At 45.3% G+C, this 9,218-nt stretch overlaps 1 protein-coding gene across 1 annotated transcript in view; it reads left to right on the top strand.

Annotated features, from left to right (window-relative positions):
- Positions 1-1,461: 1,461 nt before the first annotated feature.
- Positions 1,462-9,218, top strand: part of cicb (capicua transcriptional repressor b) — a 70,354-nt gene continuing 62,597 nt past the window's right edge. Inside the window, exon 1 of the mRNA XM_083760415.1 lies at positions 1,462-1,644. The gene's annotated coding sequence lies outside the window, so the exon portion shown is untranslated. The remainder of the gene's footprint in view (positions 1,645-9,218) is intronic.

Below are 9,218 nucleotides of genomic sequence, written 5' to 3'. Positions count from 1 at the left end.
CCAGTGTCAAAGGGCCATGGTGCAACGCCTGCCCTAGTCATTAAATAGATTCATTCAGTGAGTGCATATATAAACACAGATCACCAAATAAATTGGTCATGTTAGTGTACACGTCCTCAAAAAGAGCTAGTATAGGACGTCGTATATCTCTCACAGTGAAAGTAGCGTTTTTTTCCACCCGTGCGATGCCGTCCTATGTGATGACAAGTATAAATCCAGGCTTGTGGTTAATTTAGGTAGTAATGACTTCTACAGCTGCATCATGGCATTTCTGTGACAGAGTTGCGTACTTAATGCCCATTATAGTAGCCACCCAGTGCCACAATGTTGTGCACGACTCGAGGCAAGCGCACGAACGCACGCGCGCCGAGCGCACACACACACACACACACACACACACACACACACACACACACACACACACACACACACACACACACACACACACACACACACAGGTTGGTCGTCTCCCACTACTTGCGGTAGTAGAACACAAAACACGGGGTTAAAGCAGAGTTTACGCCAGGCCCCGCCCCCTCGGTCCAGCTGGTGGCAACACTCTTGATGACATCACCGCCGCGTCGGGCTATTGGCTGGGAGACGTCTCGCGCTCGCCCAATCGCGTGCCCCTTAAGTGACGTCAGCCGAAATCGCCGGTTCACTTTCTATGGGAGGGGGCGGGGCGGAGTAATTGCCCACGTCAGAGCGAGCGGCACTCTGCGCCGTGATTGGTCGGATGCTGCGAAGTGAGGGTCTGTTGCTGAGAGAAAAGAGAGCGAGAGGGAAAGTGAGAGAAATAGAGAGAGAGACTAGTAGCAACGGAACACTAAAAAAAATATATCATCGAAGCGTATTATAATTTAACTGCGTTTGTGTCTGCTGTTTTCCTGCTTGTACTTATAGCAGCTTGTTTAGAAATGAAATAAACGAAACTCCACTCACTTGGAACATTATAATAGAAGTTTCAAAAGTACATTATCGTGCAGTAGAAGAACGTAAACCCCGGGGTTGCAGCAAGTACCACAATGAGCAATGCATTATCCCTATGAACCCCAAGCAAGGATGCACTTACGCTGTCAATTATGGTAAACATGCTCCTTTTTAGAAGGGGGCTGATTTGTGCCTTTCTATTGGCTCTCACTGACTTTCGACCCGCCCCCATACTGTTCCTATGGTTCCCGGCGTCCTCATTGGATACTGTAAAGTTTGGGACGGTGTACCGGTTCGGCCCTGCGCCCTTCACCCATTGGTCAGATGCTCCCCTCAGTCAAGGGGACTTAGAGGCGTCGCCACGCCCTCCGTTCGCCCGATTGGCTACTGTACCTGTCACCGATCCCTGATTGGTCGGATCTCCCAGCTGTTAGTGGTTCATTCACCATTTTGTGACTATAGTGGAAAAGAGACTGATAGTTTTTTTTATCCCGTTTGAGTTGCTGCTGTGGGGGAAGAGCGAGAGAGAGAGAGAGAGAGAGAGAGAGAGAGAGATGATCCACGGAGGAAAAGTAAAGTACCGGGTTGGAGCGTCCAGTTGTGGCCGACAGGCAGCAGAGGGATGTCTGCAGACTCTGCAGACTCTGCACAGATGCGACCGACGTGCATCTTTCTCTGACCAAGTGAAAGAAAGCAGGAGCAGTTTGTATTCTGGTGAGTTGAAACTTCGGAATAGCAGCAGCAAACGTTAGTGACTTGATTTCTCCCCCCCCCCCCCCCTTTTTTTTCTCTCTCTCTAGCAACAGCTAGGGCTGATGATATTATAAAATATAACCTACTGTCTGCCAGCGGTCGGTTTTGGGACCGTTTTGGTATGATTGCGTGCAAAGAAATGGAATGACACCGCCGAGGAAGAGATCTTGATCTAGCAGAAGGAGGAGGAGGAGGGTGTACTCACTGTACAGCCTAAAAACTTTGTCTAATGTTCGGTTAAAGTCTGCCGAACATGCAGCGTTCAATTTACGGTAATTTCTGGTTTATTTTACGATGCTGTGTACGTTACTCGCCGTACCACAACGTACCGAGCGTAGTTCGTGCAGAAATGTTGTGCTGCCGTTGGGAAATAATAATCGACCGTTGGTTTTGCAGCCTCGATCCCCCTTTCGTGCAGTGAGTGACAGTCATATATATTAATAATAATATTGTTCACCGTGGTAGTTCAGTTGTTTTCATTCAATGTGTATGAAATGCATTAGAAGCAAAAAATAACTTAAAAAAACCCAACATTGACAAAAACAACTGAGGCACCAGAACGCCGCGTCCCTTTTCCTTCTGGACGGGCACTGACGTTGTCATTATCATTCAGGACTCTGGCGTAGCGTACTACTACTACTACTATACTTCTACTACGACTACTACTACTAACGTTACCGAGCTGCTTACTAGAGCGAAACGAAAAAGAAGAACGGGGGGAAAAAAACCCGAGAGCTCGACCTCTTTTGTTCAACTTTTTCGTGACAGCAGCTGTGGATGAACGGAGCCTTATTTTATGGTTCGCCAGGATGATGGATGGATCGTCGGGGGCTCGTATAGATAATTACATGTTAAACACCGTATGCATAATGCAGAATAATTATTAGGCCTGTCTGATTTTGGTAGGCGATACCAACAGTTTAGTGTTTTTATTTTTTTGCTTTTTCCGAGCGCGCGCGCGCACGCACGCACGCACGCACGCACGCACACACACACACACACACACACACACACACACACACACACACACACACACACACACACACACACACACACACACACACACACACACACACACACAGAGCAAATACTATAGCCTGACATTGTCTTATAGTATGTTACAGCACCAATAGAGAGAGGCACATACTGACAAGGCAGAAAGAAAGACCTGTGTCGTCCCTTTACCTTGCATTCCAAAACTGCTTTTAAAATCAGTGCATCTTCGATATAGTTTTGAAGACAGACTATGATTTTCTTTTTACATCATCTCTCTCCAGAGATCATAAATTGATGTTTCTTTTTTCTGAGTGACATCCACTTTTTTTTGGTCCAATCTATTCTGCAGATACAGTTGAGTAAACGCATGCATGTATAGTGAATTTAGCCCCGATGGACCTCGAGCTCTTTTGCATGATCTCTTTATAAAGAAGCTGATCGTTGATGTTTGCGTACGGTGGCAGTCTCCTGCCATTTGGTCCAAAACCGGGACCCTCTGATCTATGCTGATGCCACCTGGTCGATATACAGGCCACGGTGCACAATGGCCCAGGCCTCAATATATTTATTGAATTTTATTTTTATAAATAATAATGTGTAGTCAGAAACGCTCGGTCGGCAAACAGCTGCCTTATTCATACTACATTACAACGGATGTTCTCTATACAGTTTTGCGAACACTGCACTCACACACATGCGCACACACACACACATATGAGGGTACGATGCGTAGTATCGTACCCTCTCTCTCACTACACAAAAAATAAGACGAAAATGTTTTCTTTGCTCTCGTCATACATGGCATGTCATCATGAGATCGCATCCCACTCACTTGCAGTGAGCAAAACCAAAGTCTGTGTGTGTGACTGTGTGTGTGAGAGTGCTTTTCTTCCCTTTTTTCGCGGTTTCATGTGTGCGTGTGTTCCCCGGTGACCCAGTTAAGGGTAAAAAGCCGCCCTGCCACATCGCTAGAAAGGCCACGGTATGGGCTACGACACCATGGCCGACCACTTGGGTTTCTCTTGGTTCTACCACCAGCCTGTAGTGTTGTATTTGTATCCATTCTCCTCTCCTTTTCCTCTCCTCTCCTCATCTCTATCCCCCCACTCACTGCAGCCCTTGCGCCCGCACAGACACCCCATAAAACGCTTCTAGGAGAGGGATGAGCTGCAGTGTGCCTGGTAAACACACACACGCACACACACACACGCAAGAAGTGCTGCGTCGAACAAGGTAGACATAACCCCAAAAAAAAGTAAATCACGTACATTATGGACTTGTATGTATTACTGGATCATATATGTGTGTCAGCGAGATCGCACGCACGCACACACACACACACACACACACACACACACACACACACACATAGTGCCATGGTGCAGTGGGGCATAGGTTGCATGCTTGGCGCGGGGGTTCAATAAGCTGGCATTGTGCTGCTGGTTTATGATGGTGGAGTAGAGTAGTAATAAATTGCAGTGTAACAGAAGCATTGATGTTTACTCTCCCCACCATCACCGTACAACTGCTGCTTCCTCTGGCATTGACATTGAGATGAGATTTCCTTATGAGTGACCCCTGTGTGTGTGTGTGTGTGTGTGTGTGTGTGTGTGTGTGTGTGTGTGTGTGTGTGTGTGTGTGTGTGTACTGCGTGTGCGTGTGTGTTGCCGAATTTATGCTCCGTCATATGCCGGTGTTGTGGGTTGTGTGCCCTCACATCCGTGTCGCGGATGTGAGCTTGTAGATCGGCTATTTTCAGCACACACAACACCGGCATGGGCCGATGTGTAAATCAGGGATGGCTGTCTGTCTATCTGTCTGTAATGTGGATGTCGTATATGTCTGTGTATCCAGTCTTCTGATTGTGAGTGCTTGTGTGTGTGTGTGTTTATGCTCTCAGTGTGACTATAGAATCCCTTGACCCTAATAACGTTTGTATGCAAGCAAAACGGGTTCCATTCTTATAATCTGAGATAACGACATCATTGCTTTCCCCCCCCCCCAATGCAGTGATACTTTGCATGAGTTGTCGATTATTTTCTCGTGAGAGTGTGTAGACAATATAATGCAAAGGGAATCTGTGTGTGTGTGTGTGTGTGTGTGTGTGTGTGTGTGTGTGTGTGTGTGTGTGTGTGTGAGTTAGACTGCACAGTGTAGCTGTGTGTATAATGTTACTGTGTTTTACTTCTCACGTGTGTGTGTTTACTGTGTGAAAGTGTCCTTGTGCTGTTAAAGGAGGGCTCCACACTAACGCCATGGAACCACTCAACGTCCATGATGTCGTTGCAGGCGGGTGGAAACCTTGTATGTCCAAAACCATTCCTCTTTTTCTATTATTATTATTTTTTTAAATAGTGAAAATAGTCAATCTACACGCCTCACAATGTGCTGCATTGCACGTTTCCCTGCTTTTATATGACACCCTTGTGACAAAGTAGTGCACTCATTTACGGGACAAAATAAATATGGACATACAAGGTTTCTGCCACGACATCGAAGATGTATCGAGAATGCAAGTGCAGTCCAGTGTGTATCTCTTGATTCTCTTCCTTCAAACATCTGGCCCCTTCTCCCCCATTTTGATCAAGTATGACTGAACTGGCCTCTGCTCATTCTGACGGAGAGCCCACGACACAAACTTTGTAATAGCGTCTCTGTCGTGCAGCGTCCTCTGCTCGCGCTGAAAGTTCCAGGCTTTCTTCCCCCTCACCCTTTTTAATTCACATTTTCTAAATGACGAATCAGTGCCGGTGTTTCACATCGATGTGCAAGATAGAATGACGTTAGTCTGATACGATTTCAGGTCACGAGACAAAATATGTTACCTCACAATTACATTAAAATAGCCTATTCTGAAACAGAATTGTCCAGTCCACTTTAAAACAAAGCCTTGGGGTTTTTGCTAGGTGTTTGACATAATATTTTGAAGTTACATTATAATCTTATCTTTAGAATTATTTAAGTAGTTCAATTCAACTGAGCTCAAATCACATTGTTGGGAGATTCGTTTTATTTACATGAATTAATTATGAATATGAATATTAATACTAATACTAATATTAATATTATTTCCTTCCAATAATCAAGGGACTACTAAACAAAAAAAAACATGTTTTCCATGTTGAACTGATTTAGACCTGGGGGTATAAGATTGCCATCTACCAAATGCATGTCTTCATAACCACGACAGAACTAGCCCTTATTTAATTCTAAAGAGTCTAGGTTTTATCTAGGTACCCTGTCCAGATTCCTTGAAAAGTTACGTAGAATAATTGTGTTGGAGCAGAATGTGAAATACAGCTGAACATCTATACATGACCAGTTGACCACACACACACACACACACACACACACACACACACACACACACACACACGTGCGCACATTGCAGCCTGCTTATCAGCCAAAGCCAATGGCATTTTTGGAGGCCATGGCCATGACCAAACACATTTTTCTGGGCTTACATCAGATCGTAGCCAGTCAGTCAGTAGGTCTGTCTGTGTGCAGCTCCTCCATACGGTACATTGTGAGGTCTACAGTTGAACTATGAAGTCCTCACATTCCCATTACAGGCTTCAGCCAGCACTGTGACCGCACTGTCATCAATGGGGACTAACTTAGGCAGTGTTGCCAGATTCTGCAAGAGAAACAAGCGGTCGTGAGGTCTTACAAAAACAAGCCCAAAAGAAGCGACTATGGGCACCCATTTTCAAATGGGTCTGCGGACAAATACATTTAAATTTGGGGGTCCTTGGCATGGAAACGTTTGAGAGCCCCAGGATTTAAACAGCATTAGCAAGGAAGCCCAAATAAGCAACTACACTTTAGAAACAAGCCCCTAAAAACGGCAACCCGCAACACTACCAATATTTACAAGCGACTTGCAGGGCTTTAAGCAACTAGTCGACTATTCAACTAGTCGACTAGTAAATCCACTATAGTCGACCTTGTTGGTACTAGTTAGCAGTTGACCCAGTTTTCTTTACATAATAGGTAGGCCTCGTTAAACAACTAGTCGACTCGTAAACTAGTCAACTAGCAAAAATCACAAGAAGTGAACGCCTCTTGGCAACACTGGTACTGGTACTTGTACTCATAGTCGTATGACTGTGCATTCCTGTAGCTCCCTCCCTTTGTCTGTGATGGAGAAACTTCAGTGCTGTAATAATTCCGTCTGGCTTGCTACCTCGTCAGGACATGGAATTTACCGGAGGGAAAAAAAGTAAGGTCAGGAAGAGAGAATTTTCCTTGGGCCTGCCTAAGTGGGAGTGAAGTATGCAGAGATCATTCCTCAGCGGTCTCCCTGGTTTTCACTTCTAGTTTGAATTCGAACATCGAAACAAATGTTGGTGCTCAAGGCTAAGCTCAAGGATGGTGTTGAGGATGGTGTCTCCTATACAGTACATTGTCTCCCTCTCAACTGTCCTACTGTCTGTCTCCTACGCTGTCTCCTGTCCAAATGTCTGTCTCTCCTACACTGTCTCCTTTCCAAATGTCTGTCTCTCCTACACTGTCTCCTGTCCAAATGTCTGTCTCTCCTACGCTGTCTCCTGTCCAAATGTCTGTCTCTCCTATGCTGTCTCCTGTCCAACTGTCTGTCTCTCCTACGCTGTCTCCTGTCCAAATGTCTGTCTCTCCTACACTGTCTCCTGTCCAAATGTCTGTCTCTCCTACTACACTGTCTCCTGTCCAAATGTCTGTCTCTCCTACACTGTCTCCTGTCCAACTGTCTGTCTCTCCTACACTGTCTCCTGTCCAAATGTCTGTCTCTCCTACGCTGTCTCCTGTCCAACTGTCTGTCTCTCCTACACTGTCTCCTGTTCAAATGTCTGTCTCTCCTACACTGTCTCCTGTCCAACTGTCTGTCTCTCCTACGCTGTCTCCTGTCCAAATGTCTGTCTCTCCTACACTGTCTCCTGTCCAAATGTCTGTCTCTCCTACACTGTCTCCTGTCCAAATGTCTGTCTCTCCGACACTGTCTCCTGTCCAAATGTCTGTCTCTCCGACACTGTCTCCTGTCCAACTGTCTGTCTCTCCTACACTGTCTCCTGTCCAAATGTCGCTTTTAATTTTCCTATTGGCTACGTATGTCCCATACTGTCCACCAGTTTTCATACTGTGCGTGTGTGCGTGTGTGTGTGTGTGCGCGCACGTGTGTGTGTGTGTGTGTGTGTGCATGCGCGTGCGCGTGCGTGTTGGCCTGTCATAATTATTACATAATCACCTGATCACAATTATTTGATATAATCATAATCAAGATAATTATTGTTCATGCATTTATTTTAAACAGGAAATAACAGATCTACGACAAGTTTTGAAGGTATTAAATGTCAGTAATTTCTTATTTAAACTATTCATTATATCTGCCCTGTGCAATCTTTGCTTATACGAATGCTAAAAGCGAACAGACTTTTATAAATGTGTTTGTTCAATGCTATAAACACAATGAAATCCTTAATTGCAATTATTTATGTAGTGTAAGTACACAAATAAGTACACATGGTAACGACAGCCCTACGTGTGTGTGTGTGTGTGTGTGTGTGTGTGTGTGTGTGAGGGCAGAGGTCTTTAATGGAACCTTTGAATGATGAGTGACAGAATGACTTTGGGAGTTGATGCACGAAACAGGAAGACATGTTATGGCGCACGGCAGGAAGTGGCAGCGGGCCGTGACTAGTTTTCATTGGCTGCTGTTTTTGTCCCTGCAAACAAACAGTTAAAAACACATGGTCACTGCAGGGTGTGTAGGCTAATGCGTGATGTGTGACAAACTTTTCCTCTGTCCAGGACAGGATGTGCTGGTGCGTGTGTGTGTGTGTGTGTGTGTGAGTATGCATGTTTGTGTGTGTGTGTGTGTGTGTGCGCGTGCGTGTGCACACGGGTATGTGTGTGTGTGTGTGTGTGTGTATGCTAGTCTTGATATGACTGTTGTGTTTGTACAGTTCTTTGTTTTTCCATGCGTATGAATGTGTGTGTAAACAACATGTTTGTGACTGTACGTGTAGCTGTGTGTGTGTGTGTGTGCGTGTGCGTGTGCGATAGTGTGCCACAGTTTCCTACTCTTTGTTGTTTTGCCTCAGTGAGCAGCACGCCTCATCCTGTGCCAGCCTTTTAATTTCTCCCAGTTTGAGCACATTACAACACGGAAGATTATTCTAAATTTGTTGCCTTTTTCTTTCCCAACCCCTCCTCCTCCTCCAAAACATCCGCCGTGTGACATGGGAAGAGGAGGGACGGACAGACGTAAAGAAAACCAGACCGGGAAAGAATTGAGAGATGCTGGAGAATAGAGTGGAAGAAAGAGAAGAGAGAGGGAGAGAGAGGCCTTCGTGTTCGCGCCACAAAGACCGTGGAAATTCCCAGTGACTATAGCAGTGTTGTTTTTGCCAGCAAATTTTAATTTTAGTTTTAGTCACATTTTAGTCACCTGGAATGTTCTAGTGTTAGTCCAGTTTTAGTCAACTAAATATCACAAGATTTTAGTCGACTAAGTCTACAGTTGATTTAGTCGACTAAAATGTATTTTGGCGGGCCTCGAT

The sequence above is a fragment of the Protomyctophum parallelum genome (genome assembly GCF_964188405.1).
Source record: "Protomyctophum parallelum genome assembly, chromosome: 3".
NCBI classification, from domain to species: Eukaryota; Metazoa; Chordata; class Actinopteri; order Myctophiformes; family Myctophidae; genus Protomyctophum; species Protomyctophum parallelum.
Note: the sequence above shows the minus strand (reverse complement) of the source record. Positions and strands in the feature narration are given on the sequence as shown.